Source organism: Lissotriton helveticus, chromosome 12, assembly GCF_964261635.1.
Source record: "Lissotriton helveticus chromosome 12, aLisHel1.1, whole genome shotgun sequence".
Lineage (NCBI taxonomy): Eukaryota > Metazoa > Chordata > Amphibia > Caudata > Salamandridae > Lissotriton > Lissotriton helveticus.
In genome coordinates this window covers 113,445,413-113,467,526 of record NC_136073.1, presented here as the reverse complement: position 1 = coordinate 113,467,526, position 22,114 = coordinate 113,445,413, and positions in this window count along the sequence as shown.

Here is a 22,114-nt window from a genome sequence, read left to right as displayed (position 1 = left end):
CAGGAAAAGTGGACAGGAGTTCATGAATCATTCATCATATCTTTCATATCACATACGTACAAAAACATTCAACTGGACAGGGGAAAGAACTGGAAACATCTATACAATAAGCTATATACAATCTGTTACAAAGAAGGGAGAAATCTCTATACTCTATATACAATCTGTTATGAAGGGGAAAAAAGACAAAAAAGAGAAAAAGCCACCATCTGCATGACGATTTTACAGTAGTATTAAAGACAAATGCTTTTTTCAAGGTACATTCCTAGATGTTAAATCAATTTATCAAAATAATCTTTCTGGAATTATTAGTTGTAGGTAATGTACACTTAATAAGCGGCAAGAAAATTCTTTTCGTTAAATCGCTTGTCGCTCTTGCAGACACTGTGTGGCAGGAGCCTACGCGTTTCAAATCCCACTTTGTCTCTTGGGATTCTCTTCAGGGCCACAAGTGGTATCTAAACCAGAGAGAAAAAAGATAAGAGGAAAGACAAGGACAGTGGTTAAATACATTCTAAAATTACTGGACCAAAACATCAGAAGACATGACACAGGGCCCGCCCTCTCCCCACGGCTTACCAAGGAGCAAGAATGCCTGGTTAATGGGAGGGCGTAAAGGTCTAGCGTTCAGGTCCAAATCTGGGAATTTAAACGGTAAAGCGCGATGTCAAGTACGATGAGATGCAAGTCAAATGGGCGAGTTTTTTACTTTTTCAGTGGAGAAGGGCCTCCTTAGTACCTACCTCGTATGAAAAAAAAGGGAGAGTCTCCGTAGCGGGTCAATGAACCACAATGGGATGGGCAGTGCATATACTTGCCTGTAGGAATAAAAGACAGTTTCAGGATGGGATTTCTATATGACCTATTACCGAATTTCAAGTAAAGGAATGAAAATAATGCAAGATTTCTCACCCTAACAATAGAATTCTCAGGTTTCAGTGTAAGCGGTTGAATGGAGCAGTTTTTCCGGAGCGTTAAACAACGCAGCAATGAGGCAAGTGAATTACTGGGGAGCTGGGAAAGGCATCGTCAGTCGAGAGCCAGAGCACAATCTGAAAAATCTTCCCCGGTTTCTACGTCTATTCGGTTTTCTGTATTCTAATCCAATTTCTAAAAATGAATTGCTTATCAGGTCTGGAAAGTGGAGAAGAAACGTATCAGCCAACAGCATTAAATTAGCTGCAACATTATAAAAAAATTATAAAAAAATTATAAAAAGAGCCTTGCGACTAACGTTTGCACAGACCTACTTGTTTTAAATAGGCGACTAAGTATCAAAACTTACCGCCGTGGGTACGGGGAAAAAGAACTGGCCCGATAGTTGAAAAAGCCGGACTGCGAACTAAGGAGACAAGGAAAAACCTTGTAAGTATAATTATCTTAGCTTTATAGAAAAACGGGATGGTTCTAAATCATAAACTTACTTGCGGTATGCTGGCTGCTGCTCCAACCGGTGGCGTTCAAATCGGCACTACACCTGGGCGCATGCGTATTGCAAGACGGGGCAAGGCTACGGCGGATCTTTTAAATGGTTTTGAAGGCGGAGCACCGCCCTTACTCAGACGAGGAATGGGAAAAAGCAAAACCAGGGCCGGGGCGGGGGAGTCGATTAGTAGTCAAGTTGTAGTACGAGAAAAGTAACGGAGATCAGCACTAGTGTGGAGGTATAAAAGCCCACTTTTTAATTTTCGTACGAGTGGAATACACCGCCATCTCAACCAACTAACACTGGAATAGACAAGCATTGGCAGCGCTAAAATGGAATCACAATTTAAAGATTTCACTCAATTCATTGAGTCCTGATGTCGCCGTATCGAATTTTACTATAAGGAATGCTTCTCTTTTCGATAGTTGAGCATTCCAATCACCTCCTCGTGAGTCTTTTTCGACTCGTGATATCACTGTCCATCTAAGGTCGCTTATATCATGTTGCATACGTGTCCAATGCTGCACCAGTGGGGCATTTTCAACTTTCTTTTTTAGTCTGGATTTGTGTTGTGAGATACGTTGACGTACCTCTTGATTGGTTTTGCCTATGTATAGATGTTGACATGGGCATAAAATACCGTAAACTACAAACTTCGTTTTGCAATTGCTGAATGTGTTATGCTTTCAGGAGATCCCATTATGCTGAAAAAGCGAACCCTCAAGAGTAGATTCGCAACAGATGCAAGTACCACATTTGTGGTGTCCTGTTACGGGGGGCATTCCCATCAATTGGCGCAACGTTGCAGGTTTTGAAGCTGGCATAGCCGCTCGGACTATGTGATTAGCGATATTATTTTCCTTTTTAAACGCGAATAAAGGTAATTGAGTGAGAGTCTCATATAAGTTCTTCACTAGGTGCCAATTATGTCCTATAATCCGTTTAAGCTGGTTCGCATTAGGACAAAAAGTGGTGACACAAACTTGTCGCTTCAATTGAGGCTTATCTTTCCGTTCCAGGAGTGTCTCTCGTGGGGTCCACTGGGCTCTCTTCATACAGTTCTTTACTAATATTTTAGGGGGCCCCCTGTCACAAAGCTTAGATATCAAATTTCCAGAATGATAGTGGAAGTCCTCTCTAAACGTGCAATTTCTGCGAACCCGCAGAAACTGCCCGTAAGGAAGATTTTCTTTAAGGCTTCTCGGGTGGTTACTGTGGAACATCAACGATTTATTTCGATCAGTGGGTTTGACATACAAAGTAGTCGCAAGTTTACCTTCTTGTGAGAAGATCTCTACATCAAGGAATGCAATCCTGGTTGTGGACTTGGTTAGGCTGAACTTTATGTCAGCAGTCCTGGAGTTTAGCCATTGATGAAAACGGGACAAAGTATCACTGTCTCCTGTCCATACCATGAATACATCATCAATAAATCGGAGCCAAGCCCCGATGTATTGATGGAATGGATTGTTGTTATGTATGTAAGTGTCTTCATACATTGACATAAAAAGTACCGCTAATTCCGGTGCAAAGGGGCAGCCCATGGCTACCCCTTTGACCTGGTAGTAGAACTCGCTGTTAAAGCAGAAATAATTTTTCTTCAGTGCAAATGCTGCAAGGTCTACGAGAATTTTAGTCGGCACTCGCATTGGCCGAGGTCTGGAGTCTAGAAAATGGGATAGGACTGCTATAGCTTCATTTTGGGGGATCTGGGTGTAAAGGGACGTCACGTCCAGGGTGACTAGACAGTCCCTGTTCTCACAGAAGCTGATATCGTCCAATTTCTTGAAAAATCTGCAGTATCCTGTAAGTAGGAACTCACTTGGGTCATAAATTCTTTGAGGAAACAATCCACATATTTAGCAGCCGGCTCAAGCAAAGAACCACATCCTGCCACGATGGGTCTGCCTGGCGGGTGAACTGGGTCCTTATGAACTTTGGGTAATACATAAAACATCGGTGTTTTAGGATGTTTAATTTTTAGATAATCAAGTTCCTTGGGACCCACAAATCCTAGATCGAAACCTTCCTGTATTAAAGCAAAAAGTTCATTCTGTAGTTCTGTAGTAGGATCCTTGCCTATCTTTCGATAGCAAATTGGATCATCTAACTGCTTCATTACTTCCGTTGTGTAGTCCTTGATGTCCCAGACTACTATAGCACCGCCTTTATCGGCCTGCCTAATTATCACTGAGGTGTCATTTTTGAGGTTATTTAACGCGGTCAGCTGTTTTTTGGTGGTGTTAAATTTTACAAATTTTCTCTCTTTTTCCATTGCAGAAATGGCAGACAAGACGCTTTTTTCAAAGGTCACCAGTTCTTTTGGAATTTTGCTGGCTGGTGGACAAAAAGTCGATTTATTTCTTAGGCCGGTAACTTCCACTGACTGATGGGTAGAGTTTTCACTAAAGAACAGAGTTAGTCTTAATTTTCTACAGAATTCAATTAATTCCGATTTCATTTTCACAAAATCCGTTCTTTTTGAAGGGACAAATGATAGGCCCTTTGCTAGGATACTCTCTTCTTTTAATGTGAGTACCTTTTTGGATAAGTTGAAGATTGGCGACACTTTCAATTCTTGTAATGCTGACGTCGTGTTTTCATTTCCCATGGGATTGTATATCTCACCCTCCCCCTGGGACGTGTCTGGCCTCTCTCTAAAAAATGAGAATTGGAAGATTGGTTCTGCTGTTGTTGATTGGTATTCCAATTGCGGGTCTTATTGGGGCGATTAAAATTGCCACTAGTGTCACTGTCTGTCCCTGAAGATGACGTATCTGAGAAAGAGATAAACTGTTTCCGAGATCTCCCCTGGTTACCAGGGAGAAAACGTCGTGATTCTGCTTTCGAATAGAAGTCTACCTGTAGGTATGGATATATATTATCTAGTGAGAAGCCTTTTTTGTCTTTCTCAAATTGATTGGTCTTCTGTGTTATAGTGTAATCTTTAAACTCTTGTATCTCCTTCGCCACCTTTTCCAACAGGGCCTTTGAATCGGCTATTGTTGGATTGGATTATTTCTATGGTTTGTACGAGCAAATGTCCAACTAACTATAACGTCCCTGAAACCTATGGTTTTCTCAGCCCGATGCTTATCTCAGGCAGATCCAGCGCTTGGTAATTCTGAGCGCAGATGAGCAGAAAGGCCGTTTTTGGGACTTTGAATGTATGCAGCCTTGTACACATGGAAGTTATATTCACCCACTGGGGTTTCAAATGAGGAACATTGGACTGATAATGGTGGCACCCACATGGGGAAAAGATGATGAACTACAGGCTCCAGCATGCCCTTAGGCACTCATCCACGGAGGCAGAGCTTAACTATACTTATCAAGGTGTTCCCCATCATGACTGCCATTTCAGCTTGCTGCCCGTGAACAAGAACACCCTGTTGTTCGAAACGCGTAGGGCTTTTTAATTTTGAAGAAGTCATCCTGTTGGTTACTGCGCTGCTTTTTGTCCTACATTAAAGGCTTTCCAACTTTCTGTTGTGGCTCCTCACATGGACGTCTTTTTGTGGTGAATTAAATGCGGCCGTGTCCGGTCGCGAGGAAGCCCGCTGCTTATCTCAGGCAGATCCAGCGCTTGGTAATTCTGAGCACAGACGAGCAGAAAGGCCGTTTTTGGGACTTTGAATGTATGCAGCCTTGTACACATGGAAGTTATCTTCACCCACTGGGGTTTCAAATGAGGAACTTTGGACTGATAATGGCGGCACCCACATGGGGAAACGATGGTGAACTACAGGCTCCAGCATGCCCTTAGGCACTCATCCACGGAGGCGGAGCTTAACTATACTTATCAAGGCGTTCCCCATCATGACTGCCATTTCAGCTTGCTGCCCGTGAACAAGAACACCCTGTTGTTCGAAACGCGTAGGGCTTTTTAATTTTGAAGAAGTCATCCTGTTGGTTACTGCACTGCTTTTTGTCCTACATTAAAGGCTTTCCAACTTTCTGTTGTGGCTCCTCACATGGACGTCTTTTTGTGGTGAATATATATATATATATATATATATATATATATATATATATATATATTACCTACTGGCGGTCGCCAGTAGGTAGTCATAGTTAGGACCTCGTTTCCATAGGAAATCCACAACATTCTATTTGGAAAAACTTTGGCGCCGTTGGACGAATCTTCGCGAATTTCTCCAAGAAAATGGCCTGCTCGGTTCTGCTCCTTCCCTGAAAGTTTGGGGGTGATTCGTGAAGCGGGGGCCGATAAAAAGGGGGGTCCCAAAATGTGTTTTCCCTATGCAATTTTCCATCGGGACCTCTAGCCAGGGCTACAGCCCGAACGGCTGAACGGAATTACACGAAATTTGGCAGAGAGGTAGAGTTCTGTTCGCAGATTGTGCTTTTTGTTAAATGGTGTAAATCCATTCAGTAGTTTCTGAGAAAATTGCAAGTAAAATCATAACGATATCTAGAGTTGGAGTTCAGTACGCGCACTGAAATCTGTTCAATTACGAGCGTGAGCTGCATGCTGATTGGCTGTGAACTGTCTGTCAACACTCGAAACCAGGAAATGTTGGCGGCCATCTTGTGCCTCGCTAGAACCGAGTCACAAGAAAACAGTAAAACAAAGTTGAGAAATAAGGGAAGAGGGTAGGGCAGAGACATTCTGACCCTCTAGGCTTGCTCAGGGGGTCGTACATGGGTGTTTAGGCTCTATTTTTAATTTTAATTCTTTTAAAGAAAAATTGCGGCGTACGCGCATGTAAATACCTACAATTACGAGCAGGAGCTGCATGCTGATTGGCTGTCAATACTCCAAACCAGGAAGTGTTGGCAGTCATGTTGTTTGTCGGGAGAGCAGAGTCACAAGAAAACAGTAAAACAAAGTTGAGAAATAAGGAAAGGGGGCAGGGTAGAAACATTCTGAGCCTATAGTCTTGGTCAGGGGGTGGTACATGGATCTTTAGGGTGAATTATTATTTTTTTTAAATAAAAAATGGCGGGGTACTCGTGATGTACTTGTACGCGGTGGAAAAGGTGAAAAAAAAGTAGAAGTCCAATTTATTCATTAGGTCCCGGGGGGCAATTTTTCTGCATAATGGGGGCTAGTAAGGTGCTCTGAGCACTGGGGAATGGCACTTCTCTGATTTTATTTTGAAGTATGCGGGGGGGTTAAGGTTCTACTCCCCGCAGTCTCAGGAAGCGGCACCCCTCGGGTCTTTTAAAAAAAGAAATATATGTTTTGAGCTCTCCCTCCCTCTCTCACCGTACACGTCGAGGGGAACGCCACCTTTCTGGGGTAGTGATTTGTAAAATTACCTTCCTGCTCCGGGTACCTGCATTGTCTGGAGTTTTTTATTAATGTTGGGAGGGTGGGCTTGATAATACGTCCTTGTTAATTCCCATAGAAGCCTATGTTCTGGTGTTAACATGGGCTTCTATGGGAAATGACAAGGCCGTATTATGAAGCTCATTATCGCCGTTTTATCGGCAGATTCCTGCCAATAAAACAGTGAAAATTTTAACACCGGTCCTTGATAATATGCACCTAAGTTTACTGGTCAAAAAAAGAGCAATGGCCCATATTATCAACAAAAGGAGATACATTATCGTCCCTTTTATCGGCAGGAAACTGCTGATAAAGCAGCGATAATGGGCTTGATAATATATCCTTGTGAATTGCAATAGAAGCCCAGGTTAATACTAGAACCTGGGCTGCTATGGGAATTTACATGGGCCTATTATCAAGCACATTATCATCGCTTTCTCTGCAGTTTCTTGCCGATAAAAGCGGCAATAATGTATCGCCCTTTACTGATAATATGGTACTGACGGGCATATTATGAAGGACCGGTGTTAAAATTATCGACGTTTTATGGACAGGAAACTGACGATAAAACGGCGAAAATGCTCTTGATAATACGCCCTTGTTAATTCTAATAGAAGCCCATGTTGTGGTGTTAACATGGGCTTCTATGGGAATTAACAAGGGCGTATTATCAAGTCCAGACGCGGCCCCTGGAGGGAGTTGCGGTGAGACAGGCGGAGCGGGGGAGGGGGGTGATAAAGAACGGAATCTGCATGATTGTAGGTAAGTAAACAATTAAATTAATAAAACGAATTTCGGGCCACATTATCAACAGCATAAGGCTATACATTCTTGCCGCTTTTATCGGCAGGAAACTGCTGATAAAGCGGCGATAATGGTCTTGATAATATGCCCTTGTGAATTTCCATGGCAGCCCAGGTTAACACCAGAACCTGGGCTGCTATAGGAATTTACAAGGGCCTACTATCAAGCCCATTATTGCAGCTTTATCAGCAGTTTTCTGTCGATAAAAGCGGCCATAATGTATTGCCTTATGTTGTTCATAATATGCCGCTTCGCTCCGTGCCCTACATGGCATTTTCCGAAACAGGGCGCGTTACGAAATTCGGGGCATATTATCAAGGACTGGTGTTAAAATTATCGATGTTTTATCGTATTCGTAGCGTATGCTGAGAATGATTAGCAGTAGAAACTATGGTGCGATCATTCTCTCACTGTCAAATGAGAGCACAGGGCGAGCTATGAGAATAGTTAGAAGTAGTCAGTTAGAGATCCGATTCAGCTGTGTGTCTTATTGTGCGATGTTAGGCAATGCTTACATGATTACGGTAACTGAGCGTGTGGTTTGATTAAAAAAAAGTCTCTGCATTGGAAGCTGGATGTTTCCATCTGGCTGTCCATTTCGACCTTGAAAGCAGAGTCAACCAAATGAGTCGTATAAGAGCGCTATTGTCTGAAAAAGAGGTCGCTCTTACATCTGCTAGAGAAACATTTGTCCTTCATGTAGCAAACACCTGCACAGAAGTGTATGCTTTGTTAAATAATCAATCAATCAATCAATCAATCAATCATAACATTTGTATAGAGCGCTACTCACCCGGAAGGGCCTCAAGGCGCTGGGGGAGAGGGGTCCGTTACTGCTCGAAAAGCCAGGTCTTGAGTTGTTTCCTGAAGGAGAGATGGTCCTGGGTTAGCTGAAGGTGGATGGGGAGGGAGTTCCATGTCTTGGCTGCCAGGTAGGAGAAGGATCTTCCTCCGGCGGTGGCTGTGCGGATGCGTGGAACGGCGGCGAGGGCGAGGCTGGTCGATCGTAGCTGGCGGTTGGGCATGTAGAAGGTCAGGCAGTTGTTGAGGTACTTGGGGCCCAGGTCGTAGAGAGCCTTGTGTGCGTGGGTGAGGAGTCTGAACGTGATCCTCTTGCTGAAGGGGAGCCAGTGCAGGTCTCTCAGGTGGCCGGAGATGTGGCTGTGTCGGGGGAAGTCCAGGACGAGTCGTGCAGAGGCGTTCTGGATGCGTTGGAGTCTTTTCTGAAGTTTGGCTGTGGTTCCGGCATAGAGGGTGTTTCCGTAGTCCAGTCGGCTGGTTACTAGTGCTTGGGTGACCGTCTTCCTGGTTTCGGTGGGGATCCATCGAAAGATCTTTCGGAGCATGCGCAGGGTGTTGAAGCACGATGATGAGATGGCGTTGACTTGTCTGGTCATCGAGAGGGAGGAGTCCAGGATGAAGCCCAGGTTACGTGCGTGGTCCGTTGGCTTGGGAGTGGTGCCCAGGGCAGGGGGCCACCAGGAGTCGTCCCAGGTGGAGGGAGATGATCCCAGGATGAGGACTTCCGTCTTGTCTGAGTTCAGTTTCAGGCGGCTGTTCTTCATCCACTCGGCGACGTCTTTCATCCCTTCGTGTAGGCTGGTTCTGGCGGTGGCGGGGTCGTTGGTGAGGGAGAGGATCAGCTGGGTGTCATCGGCGTAGGAGATGATGTTGAGGTTTTGTTGGCGTGCGATGGCTGCGAGGGGGCTCATGTAGACATTGAAGAGGGTGGGGCTGAGTGATGATCCCTGTGGTACGCCGCAGAGGACTTCGGTGGCCTGGGATCTGAACGGGGGAGGCGGACTCTCAGGGTTCTTCCGACGAGGAACGAGATGATCCACTCCAGTGCCTTCTCTCGGATTCCGATGTTGCTGAGGCGCTGCATTAGGGTGCGGTGGCTGACAGTGTCGAATGCTGCGGAGAGGTCAAGGAGGATGAGGGCCGCTGTTTCCCCTGGTGGGGGCAGGGTTCAGTTGGGGATCCGGAGTGGATGGTGTTCATCGTGCGGGTGGTGTCTTCGGTGCTGACCAGGGTCCAGGCGCAGAGGGTGGTGGTGGGGGGCGTTGGTTCGGTGGTTGGGTGCGTGGTTGGTGCGCCGAAGCTGTTGTGTATTTCGGCGATCTTGCGGTGGAAGAACGAGGCGAGCGAGTCGCAGAGGTCTTGCGAGGGAGTGATGTTGTTGTTTCCGGTGCTGGGGTTGGAGAGCTCTTTGACGATGCTGAAGAGTTCCTTGCTGTTGTGGGAATTGTTGTCCAGTCGTTCTTTGAAGGCTGTCTTCTTGGTGGTGCGGATAAGCTGGTGGTGTTTGCGGGTGGCGTGCTTGAGGGCAGTCATGTTGCCTGTGGTCTGGTCGTTGCGCCAGGCTTTCAAGGGTGCGGCAGTTCTTCTTGGAGTTCTTAAGTTCGTCGGTGAACCAAGAGGCTTTCTTGCTGCCGGGTCTGCTGGGAGGGGTCTTCATTGGTGCGAGGTCGTCTGCGCAGTTGGTGTTCCACTGAGTGAGGTTGCTGGCTGCTTCGTTGGGGTTCGTCGTGCTGGCGGGAGGGTTCTGGCTGAGGGAGGTGGTGAGCTGGTCGGCGGTGATCTTGTTCCAGCTCCTGCGAGGAACGTGTTGCGGGTGGTGGTGGGTCGTGGTTCTTCTGAAGCTGAAGTGGACGCAGCTGTGGTCAGTCCAATGAAGTCCAGTGGAGTGGCTGAAGGAGATGTACTTGCTGGAGGAGAAGACTGGGTCAAGTGTGTGGCCGGCGTAGTGGGTGGGGGTGTTCACCAGTTGCTTGAGTCAGAGGTTGGCGAGGTTGTCCAGCAGGGTGGTGGTGTTGCTGTCCTTGTTGTTCTCCAGGTGGAAGTTGAGGTCCCCTAGGAGGATGTAGTCGGCGGAGGGGAGGGCGTGCGGGCTGATGAAGTCTGCGATGTCGTCGCTGAATTGTGTGCGTGGTCCCAGGGGTCTGTAGATGAGGGTGCCTCTGAGTGTGGTCTTGGGGTCGGTGTTTATCTGGAAGTGGAAGTGTGGGGGAACACTTCAATGCCCAACGCCCGTACACAGCCTCCACTGATGGAGCTGGGGCCGGTGTGCTAAAATATTTTGAGAGGATTTTTTAAAATTACCTGTGGGTGGTCGTCGAGAGATCTGCGTGTTCGGTCCAAAAAGAATACCAGAGAGTGCACCGCCAGTGCCTGGTATCGCAGCTGATGTTTTCCAGAATTGTGTGAAAAAAGTACCCGGATTTTACGACAAACAGTTATGTATGTGCAATCACAAGAAGCTAATGTACCCACACAAAAAAACAATCACTTTTAATGGATACAAACTGTGCCTCTCTGAGCAGACTGTAGCCCCCACTTCTGCCTCTGCACCGTTTTACATTGTGGGAGACTGACTCAATAAAGAAACAACCAGGTCATAATAAATTAAAGCTCTGAAAAGCCGGCACTTGAAGTCGTTTGTCAGAGAACGGAAGACTGGTATGACGTGAACATCGATGTGCTTTTCCCGCTGCTGCTGCTTGTTGTTCAGGATGCTGTGTGCACGACACTGCAGAGGGAATCGGCCAGGCAGCCCGCTTTATTAATCAGCAGCCATTGTGCTAAAAAGACAGTGGGATTCAGAGAAGACATCCCATTAAATGGAAATGATGTCTTGAGGGGCGCGGCAGCTGTTTCTTGTGCCTGGAGTTCGACATCCTTTCTGGGCTCCTCTCAGACAGGAAAAAAGAGACACAAAAGGAAATGCAAGGATAAGTGGCGCAGGGGAGGAAGAAGGGGTTAAACGGAAGAAGAGGAAGCAAGAGTACGGGGAGAAAATAAGGGCGAGGAAAATTAGGCTACTGGAAAAAGAGCATGAGGCAATGCGTGGAAGAAGTGAGAGGTCATGAGAAGGGGGAGAGTTACTAAGAGATGAGAATAGAGCTTCTTGTTTCTGCCGGTAGGAATTAGAGTGAGGTTGTTCACCTCTGCTCCCCGTCTGACGGCGGTCACAGCGAAAATGCCGAGTCAGGGTGTGACGTGGTTGCGGGTAAATGAATGAAGCATAGTTTTAGCTCCTCTAATAAAGTGTAACTTTTCACTATGTAGCTGGACAGCACTAGGTTCTATTGATGGGAGACAGCGCCAAACTTAAAAGCAGCCGCAAAAGTGAACACGAGCATCTGTTACCAATTAACACGAGCACGCGCTAAACTACAGACGGTCGAAATGATGGCCCCTGCTCGTAACCGCAAGGCTTAGAGCTAAAAAAAAAAAAAACAACCAAAGGCAAATGGTGGGGGCCTGAAGGAGGAGGGGGTGCGAGGGATGAGTGAGGATGGGGTAGCAGGGGAGGGAACACGGCCTGGGGGAAGCTGGCTGGGGAGGGGGAGGAGAAATGCAAGGAAGGCTGTGTGCCGGCCGGCCATCCAAGAATAATTAGGGGAGGAGAAGCCGAGAAGCCGCAGAGCGCACGCTGGGCGAAGCCCTTTGATGTGCTGTGCGGCAAATGCAATTAGGAGGGAGGGAGGCTGATGCGCGTTCGTGTTTGATCACGTGGTTCACGTGAACTTCATGAAAACGCCAGCAAAAAGCTGGTGGTTTCATGAGGATTTTGGCTACTTGAATTCTCGCTCCGCTCGATGCGATTGCGCGCATCGATAGGTCACGAGACCTAAAAACCATTAAAATTCACTGAAAAAAACATAGGTTTCAGGCACGTTATAGTTAGAAATTTGCATTTCAAAAACCTTAGAAATTCATTGAAAAAACCATAGGTTTTAGGGACGTTATAGTTAGTTGGACATTTCGCTCGTACAAAACCATAGAAATTCCCCTGTTATAGTTAGTTCAGCTAACTATAACTCGCGCACCCGCAATGCACTGCTGATGATGTTACATCATTCATGACAAGGGCAGTGACATCACTGATGACATCTCAAATGACATCACTGATGACATCATCCACGTGAAAAACTGAAACACCTCCTCACACTCTAATATAACCTTTCATAAATCCACTGTAGAATATCGACTACCATTTTCGAAACCATCGACACACCAATACCAGTTACTACATAAGCACACTCACTGATTCCTAGGTCTACACACACATCCACTCATTCACCCACACAATCACTCATACATGCAGTCACTCATCAATACAACACTATCATATGCACTCATACACCTATACAGACACTCACACACTGCCACTAATCCATGGAGTTACTCACACACCGAGTCAGTCATGCAAACAATCAATTACACTCTTATTTACTCACCTATACAGTTATACACACACCACCTCAATTAATCAAATATATACTAACACATACTTACTCCCTTATACAATCACTGACACAAGTACACACTCATCCATACAGCCACTCTCACAATCACTGACACATGTATATTCATTTATATACTCCAACTCTCACATACACTGCCTTTTACATATGTAGTTACTTGGACATGTACCACTGAGACATCCATTCACTCACCAACACACCCATATACACACTCACCCACCCATGCAGCTGTTTCCACATGCATCCATACACCCAGTGAATCAACCACTCACATCTGTGCACAGAGTCAAACACCTCCCAACCACCTACACACTCAGTCTCCCATACAAATACTCAGGCAACCAATCAATAACCCATATAGACACTCATGTAACTACTGACCAGCACATGCAGCAGCTTACACAACACACATACTGATACACACATTCAGACACTTTAGTCACTAACCCATGCATTCAGTAAGACACATTTAATCACTCACTTATACAGTCAGTCACACACCTACTAAATCCTTCATCCAGACACTTATACACACACTCATTTTTCAATACACCGTGGCATATATATAAAACATATTTAAACTTTACAGAAACACACAGTCACTGGATGATGTCATCAGTGATGTCACTGACTATGATATGAATGATGTAATATGTGACATCATCAGCATGCATTGCGGGGGAGCAAGGTATAGTTAGCTGAACTAACTATAACGGGGGGATTTCTATGGTTTGTACGAGCAAATGTCCAACTAACTATAACGTCCCTGAAACCTATGGTTTTCTCAGCCCGATGCTTATCTCAGGCAGATCCAGCGCTTGGTAATTCTGAGCGCAGATGAGCAGAAAGGCCGTTTTTGGGACTTTGAATGTATGCAGCCTTGTACACATGGAAGTTATATTCACCCACTGGGGTTTCAAATGAGGAACATTGGACTGATAATGGTGGCACCCAAATGGGGAAACGATGATGAACTACAGGCTCCAGCATGCCCTTAGGCACTCATCCACGGAGGCGGAGCTTAACTATACTTATCAAGGTGTTCCCCATCATGACTGCCATTTCAGCTTGCTGCCCGTGAACAAAAACACCCTGTTGTTCGAAACGCGTAGGGCTTTTTAATTTTGAAGAAATCATCCTGTTGGTTACTGCGCTGCTTTTGTCCTACATTAAAGGCTTTCCAACTTTCTGTTGTGGCTCCTCACATGGACGTCTTTTTGTGGTGAATTAAATGCGGCCGTGTCCGGTCGCGAGGAAGCCCGCTGCTTATCTCAGGCAGATCCAGCGCTTTGTAATTCTGAGCACAGACGAGCAGAAAGGCCGTTTTTGGGACTTTGAATGTATGCAGCCTTGTACACATGGAAGTTATCTTCACCCACTGGGGTTTCAAATGAGGAACTTTGGACTGATAATGGCGGCACCCACATTGTGGTAAATAAATAAATAATACCCTATTTTTGACTAGGCATAAATCATAACAGATAGCTCAATAAATAAGAGTCAAGATTCGAGGTAGTAGGAGTTTTGCAGGTTTATTACAGCATAAGGACAGGAACAGGACAACCTGCACGGGAATAGGATGGCAGGGCCCAGCAGCTGCCGGGGCTGGGTCTGGGATGAGCGCGCTAACTTTTGATAACAATACACGAGCATATATACATAGCGCAAACACATAGCATTACATTGCAGTAGGCGTAGCAGTGGGTGGAACAGAAGGCGTGACGCGTAGCAGTCGCGAAAGATAAGAGTAACAGTAGGTGTAACTGGGCGTATACATAGACATGTGGTGTAAACGTAACAGAATATGTCATGAATGGGGCGGAAACATTGGAGGGGGCTACCTAAGGAGCCGGGACCTCTAACCTGGTGGTGCGCGCAAACTGGCAATGACGTGTTACTAGGAGAAGCTGAGGGCTATGAACTCTGTGTTAGGAGCAGAGACTAAAGTCTGGAGGGTCGGAGCGACATGTACCTAAACTCTATCTAGTATCTGATGTTTAGAGAACATGGTGATATAAACTAGAAGTCAAGAGGGGAGAGGCTAACTTGATTCTAGGACTGGACCATGCATTATTCTACATGTAGTGCGTGATGAAGAATATTAAATGACCAGTAAATACAGTATTTCTCTAACATGGAGACGTGAAGGCTAGACAATGACGGAAACTATTGATGCAGTTCAGTAGCTTAGGAATGCAGAGAAGGAGGACTGAACTGATAACTGGAACTATAACATACTTTTGGCAGACTCAGAGGCAGAGCCAAGCTGCACCGGGCACTGCGAGGCAGGAAGTAAGTGAAGGGTCGAGGATACAGGTGGGGGCTGTATCGCTCCTCAGCGAGGACTTCAGGAGACAGGAGCTGAATCTAGTGTCCGGGTCCTGTTGAGGCCTGGAAACGGGGACTTTATAATGGAATAACGTGCACACTGAGAAACGTGGCAACATTACTTTACATAGGCCTGATATTCGTAGTATTCACGAGGCCTGGAAACTGGCATACTAGAGGTGGACACAACTGTAATTGCGTCATTAATCAGACATGGGGAGTAACATATGCATATTGGTCATGCACACATAACATATGATGGATGAGGCGTAGGGACACAGAACATGACAAAATTTACTTTTCCACATTCCCTCCTTGTCACTACGTTTCCATCAGGAAACATCAATATTCATGATACCATCTATCATTTCATATAGTATCATTTGCTCGTCTCTAATTATCCTGGAACGGGTTTTAGAACGGGGCTTGGGACTAGGAATACAAGAGGTAGCACAAATGCCGCAAATCGCAGGGCCACATTGTATACAGAGGCAGCAGCTGAATATGATCGCTACTGTAATACCTAGAAAGGACAGGACTTTCCATCCCCAGGCGGAAATTATATTCCAGAACCAACCGGACCATGTCCAGGTGCCTGGATTCTGGTGTAACAGATGGGCAATTTTATGGAGTCTGGTTATAGCTGAATAAACAGACGGCGCATTATTAGGAATGAAAATGCAACAACTAGATCCGAGGACTCTACAGGCCCCGCCCCTATCGGCCAGTATGACGTCAAGGACGAGACGATTCTGTAAAACGACAATTCTCATAAAGGATTGCTCTTCGGTTAAGTTACCTAGAGCGGAGGCAGTCTCATCTACTACTGCTTCAAGGGTTCTTGTTAACCTACGGATTAGCTTACTGTTTACAACTGTACCTAAATAAGGGAACACACCTTTATCTATATCAATAAATTGTTCTGCAGCAGTTTCAGTATAATCGACAATCGGGAGGTTTCTCTTGTGTCTAGTATGTACTAGATGTGTGTTTCTATGATAGTCAGGTGGGGCTAGAAAAACAGGTGGCAGTAGGAAGGCAATGTAACAGGTTCCCTCCCAATCGAGGGGCAGACGAACATATGCAGTCTGACCACAAACAAAATAAGAATGACGTGAAGCTTTGAAAATAGATTTCCCACTGTCACCATACTTGATAATAGTAGTACAATCACTATGTCCTACATGTACAGAACCATGACTACGGACACATAATTCGCCTTTGACTGGTAGTACTGAAATAGCAGGTGTGTCTGGACTAGTATCAGACTGGACATTCAGGACCATAAAATTCGACGAATAATTACCTAAATTATACACTTCATTTTCTAGATCTAAACCTGTTCTGTGGGGGAGACCTTGCTTGTCTGGGAAACATGTACTGTTAAGAAAAGACATATCTGTTGAGGATGACGTTAACGTGGACCATGCTCCACACGAACCATTATGTGAAAAGGGATAAGGAAAGAGTGGCAGAACTCCCTTCGGGGTCTGGAAAGGGGGGAGTCGACCACACACCCAACAATTAGTGGCATTGCTGGTCTGGTGTGAGTAATGTAACATACGGATAAATGAATTGTTACGCATAGCGAGGCGGTAAGCATATTCGTGAGGAGGCAGATCACTAAACGTGTGCTCTACTGTAACATTAGCAGACTTATTTACATGAGGAACTGAAAAATACAGGAAAAATGCATAGCTGATGCAAGAAATCATAATGCTGATGAATAATATGAAGCTTAGAAAAATGATACATTGAATTGAGCTTTGACTGACTCTCTCACTATGGGGGTCTATTTTATACATGTCAGAAACAGTCTAACCGTTTCACCTAGGGGAGGACTTATACAATCAAACTGACTGACTTATTTTACTAGACCTTAACTTTTGCTTATACTCCTGCTGCGGAGTTTTCTCTACCAAGGGAGGGGTTGTGTCAATGTCTTTTGCGGGACAGTCCTTAGGAACAATATTTCGGCAGTCCTTAAAATCCTGGGAATCCTTGGAAATGTTTTTAGAAACGGGTTTTAATCCATTGAAAAGTTTTACATGAGAAAGATGTATCCATCCTTTCCGGCCTTCCAACTTCACGGCTGTACGGGTGGTGAGGAGGACCTGACGGGGTTCCTTCCAACGAGGTTCCAGCGGACTTGATCTGTCAAAGTTTCGGATCATCACCAGCGAACCTGGAACGATTTAATGCGGTGCCACCTCGGTATTGTCTGGAAATGCGGCGGCAACCTGTGAACGACATGAGTTGAGGGCAGACATCAAGGAAGCTAGGTAATCTGTCAGCATATTACATGAAACATCGGTAATACTTCGGGGTCTAGGAGTACCCCACATATTAGGGGGGCGGCCGAATACAACCTCATACGGGGACAGACCTGATCTGGAATGTGCGACCATGCGCATATAAAACAAAGCGACTGGCAGAGCTACTAGCCAGTCCACACCCTTATCTTTACATACTTTGGCGATGCGGATTTTCAGAGTCTGATTATGTCTCTCGACTAGACCGGCTGCTTCAGGATGGCGTACACAATGGAACTTCCACTGGTACCCTAACAAAAGGGAAACGTGCTTCATGAGTTCAGATGAGAATGGCTGACCGTTATCAGAATATACGACTCTAGGGAGTCCGTATCGAGGGAAGAATTCACGAACCAACTGCTTAGCAGTGGTCGCGGCTGTGTAATCTGGGACTGGATATGCTTCTGTCCATCTGGACAAAGCGCATACAACTACAAGGACATACTTGAAACCTCGACATCGCTCCATCTGAATATAATCCATCTGGAGGACTTCAAAAGGGTGGTCAGGAGGCTGGAAACCACCTTGCTCCACCGGGACACTTTTACCTGGATTAAACTGACAACATATCATACAGGTACGGACTTTCTGCTTGGCTGCAGCTCGTAAATGCTTGTTGAACCAAATGTTCTGGATACTGTCTAACATAGCTTTTTCTCCTAAATGTGCTGGACTATGTGCGGTATTAATGATGACTTGAACCATAGAGTCGGGGAGAAACCATGTGGCTCTACCCTTCGTTAACCATCCTTGATCTGTCTGGACCCCTCCTTGTTCAGACCACTTCTTGATTTCATCGGGAGTAGCATGTAACTGGATATCTATGACATCTTGAGTAGGGTCCTTAACTGTCATACATGTAATCAGATCTGGAGTATGTGTCTGTGTCGGATTAGCTTGAGTGTCTGGAGTCTGTGCTGTAAGCTTGGCTGTGCGATCTGCTAGATCGTTACCTTGAGAAATAATGTCAGTAACTTTCGTATGTGCTTTGCACTTCATGATAGCTATAGATGTCGGTAAATGTATGGCATCTAACAGAGCCTGAATAAGGAGACCATGCTGAATCTTGGTTCCATGAGAAGTCATGAAACCTCTCTCCTGCCAGAGCACTCCGAAGTCGTGTACAACTCCAAATGCGTAACGTGAATCTGTGTAAACATTAACTTTCAGGTTCTTGGCGTGTATACAGGCTTGTGTCAGAGCAACTAGCTCTGCTGCTTGAGCGGACAGGGTATCAATACGATGTGTTTCAATAACTTCGGTGTCAGTAGTCACTGCATACGCGGCGACTAGTTCTCCTGTACTAGTTCTCATACATGAACCATCCACATAAAGTGTCAGGTCAGGATCTGGTAATGGAATGTCTGTCAGATCTTGTCTTGGCTTTGTCGTAATGTTGATTACTTCCACACAGTCGTGTGCGGCAGGATTTGAACTAACTGATGGTAACAGTGTAGCAGGATTCAGAATGTTGCAACGTCTAATATCTATGTGTGGCTGAAACAATGTCAATTCATAACCTGTTAAACGTGCAATTGTCAAGTGCTGAGTTTGTGTTCGGTTTAAAAGAACTTCCACGGAGTGTGGAACTTGTACTGTCAGGGAGTGTCCTAAGACTATGGAATCACTTTGTCTGATAGCTAGTGCTGTGGCTGCAACTGACTTGAGGCACGCAGGCAACGCCTGGGCGACTGGATCTAATGTGCTCGAAAAATAAGCACAGGGCTTGTATTGTCCTGCTTGATCTTGTGTGAGAACAGATAATGCTGTACCTTCGCGTTCAGTAACGAAAAGTGTAAAAGGCTTACTGTAGTTCGGTGTTGCTAGAACTGGAGCTTGACATAAAGCTTTCTTTAACTCGTTGAAACTAAGTGTATGTTCAGATGTCCAAGGGAGGACAGTCGATACGGCTGCCTCCTGTGTCGTTAACTGTATCAGTGGCTTGGCTAGAAATGCATACTGAGGAATCCATTGTCTGCAATAAGAAGTAAGGCCGATAAAGGCACGTACCTCCTTCTGGGTTCTGGGCTGGGGAAGACTCGCTATCAACTGGATACGGTCGGGTGTCAACTGCCTACCCCTCTTGGACAGTAAGTGTCCTAAGTAGACCACTTGCTGGACACAGAATTGAAGCTTCGAAGGGGACACCTTGTGCCCCATCTCGGCTAGGAAATACAGAACTGTCAGTGATGCCCGCTCGCAGTCACGTTCAGAACGGGCTGTGATCAGTAGATCATCGACATACTGGAGCAGGGCAGTGTCAGTTGGCATGTGAATATTATCTAGTTGTCTCTTAAGTGCTTGACTGTAAATACTAGGGCTTTCTGTGAAACCTTGAGGAGCGCGTGTGAACATATAGCTCCTTCCATTTAAACAAAATCCGAAAAGAAACTGGCTGTCTGGATGAATAGGAACACTAAAAAATGCGTTCTTGAGGTCTATGACAGTGAAGAACGTGGCTTCGGAATCAATGGCTGTTAATAGGGAAGAGATGTCTGGGACAACTGGGTACTGCGGAATAATACATTTATTAAGTTCTCGTAAATCAATCACTAATCGATATACTGGGGGTGCATTTGGATCAGTACGTTTCATGACTGGAATGATCGGGGAGTTACATACATTGGAGTCAGTTTCTACAACTACTCCTTGAGCAATGAGCTCGTCAATAATTTTGGATAAGGCTGCTACAGCCTCGGGTGGCAATCTGTACTGTCTGATTCGGGGTAACACTACACCTGGTTTGAGAGTCACACGATAGGGTGTGATTTGCATGTAACCTACATCAGTTGGACCTTGCGCCCATAAATGCTGCGGAACTTTAGACAGTCTTGAATCAAAATCTCGTAATACATAGTGACCCTTAAAGTCACGTAGGAACAGACGTATTCCCTCTGGGGAACAGCATATAACTGCACCTAATTCTTTCAGTGTCTTAATGCCTAATAGGTTTTCTGGACATGACTTAGTAAGTAACAGATCAGTAGTGCGGGACAATGGACCTACTTCTAGAGTAACTGGCTGTGAAATCTCATTAACGATAGGCTTTCCTGAAAATCCAAGGGAAACATTTCTTGAGCCTGAGAGCGGAGCCCCTGGAACTTCGGCATGACTAATTGTGGTCCTACTTGCCCCTGTATCGATCAAAAACTTTCTATCTTTCCCTAATACTTGACTGTGAACATAGGGACCTTCTTGATCTACAGGTATCTCGATGAGAGGCAAGCCTACCTCCCTCTCTAGGCTGTTTCATGAATATGGCTGGTACTCTGGATACTCAGACTGTGCATACTGGTACATCTGCGATGTAACATGCTGCGTTGCAGCGATAGGCTGCGGTACTGTAACTGTCTGGGGTGCATTCTGTGGCTGAGGAATCTGTGAAACTTGTTCTTGTCTAGGCGGACGTGGTCTTTCTTTAGTCTTACCAGTAGCTATGTTGTGTTTCAGAACTGCACACTCATTTATAAAATGACCTGGCTGTTTACAATAATTGCAGTTCCCTTTAACGGGAGCTGCAGGATGACTGGCTTGATTCGGACCCCTCTTCTGACTGTCTTGAGGAACAGATTGTGCAACTAGCACTTTCATTTTCGTGTCTTTCATACGTTTTCTTTCGTGTTCTTGCTCTTCCCTGATTCTATTCTGGTGGTACTGGAGCATCTGGAGCATCTGGGACGGAGTATTTGCTTGCCAGGTGCTTTCGACTTTCAAAACTCGATTTTTAATTGATGGACTTGAATTCTCGACTAATTTAGTAACAAAAAGGTGAGGGTATGACTCACTACTTGTCTTGAGACCACTGTTGATACTGAAACATTTTTCAAATCTAGAATAAAAATCACTAATATCTTCATCTTGCTTCTGTTTACAGGCTGAGATTGCATCCCAGTCTTCTTTTCTAGTTGTCAATAATCTGGGTAAAACTTGAATTAATAATTCTGGTAACTCTTTACATTTATCTCCAAGACCGGTACCTGGTACTCGTGCCTTGTCTTCAGCTTCTAGAACTGTCCAATCGATCTTTTTCTCTCCCACCTCCCATTCTTTTTCCTTTAGCTTGTCATACACCCCTGCGGGTAGCAGAACCTTTAACATTTTAATGATATCTGGGTAAGTGTATTCTCCCATACGGAGCATGTCTTTTAATTCTCTATGGAACCCTGCTGGATCTTTGTCATGACAAGGAATTAATTTCTTCATCTCGAGAAGTTCCATCTTTGTAATCGGAGTGTATACAAACACTCGTTGCATTTCGCCACCCGTTCCTTTGACTGGGTGGACTTCTCGTAACGGATTCTGTCTGTCTATGTAGAATGATTTACTTCCTGGGGGTGAGACATGAACAAAATGCGGGTTCAGAAACGTTCTATATTTGTGACGCTGTTCTAGAATGACACTAATTAAATCGGTACCTAGACCTCTCCATTTGTACTGGAGTAATTCGTTCAGGATATCATGTAACGGACCTGGATCAGAGTGCTGACCCTCATACAGAGTAATGAGGTGCTGGATCATATACATACCCACCAGTCGTTGTTCGGCTGGGGGCAGTTTCAGAAACATTTGTGCCACTATTTCGTCTGGAAAAGTGGTAGAATCAGTAATCCATCGGACTGCTGATCGGGCTAGTTCCTGTTCATGCATAGTACTTAACTCACTATAACCAATTCGTGATTTC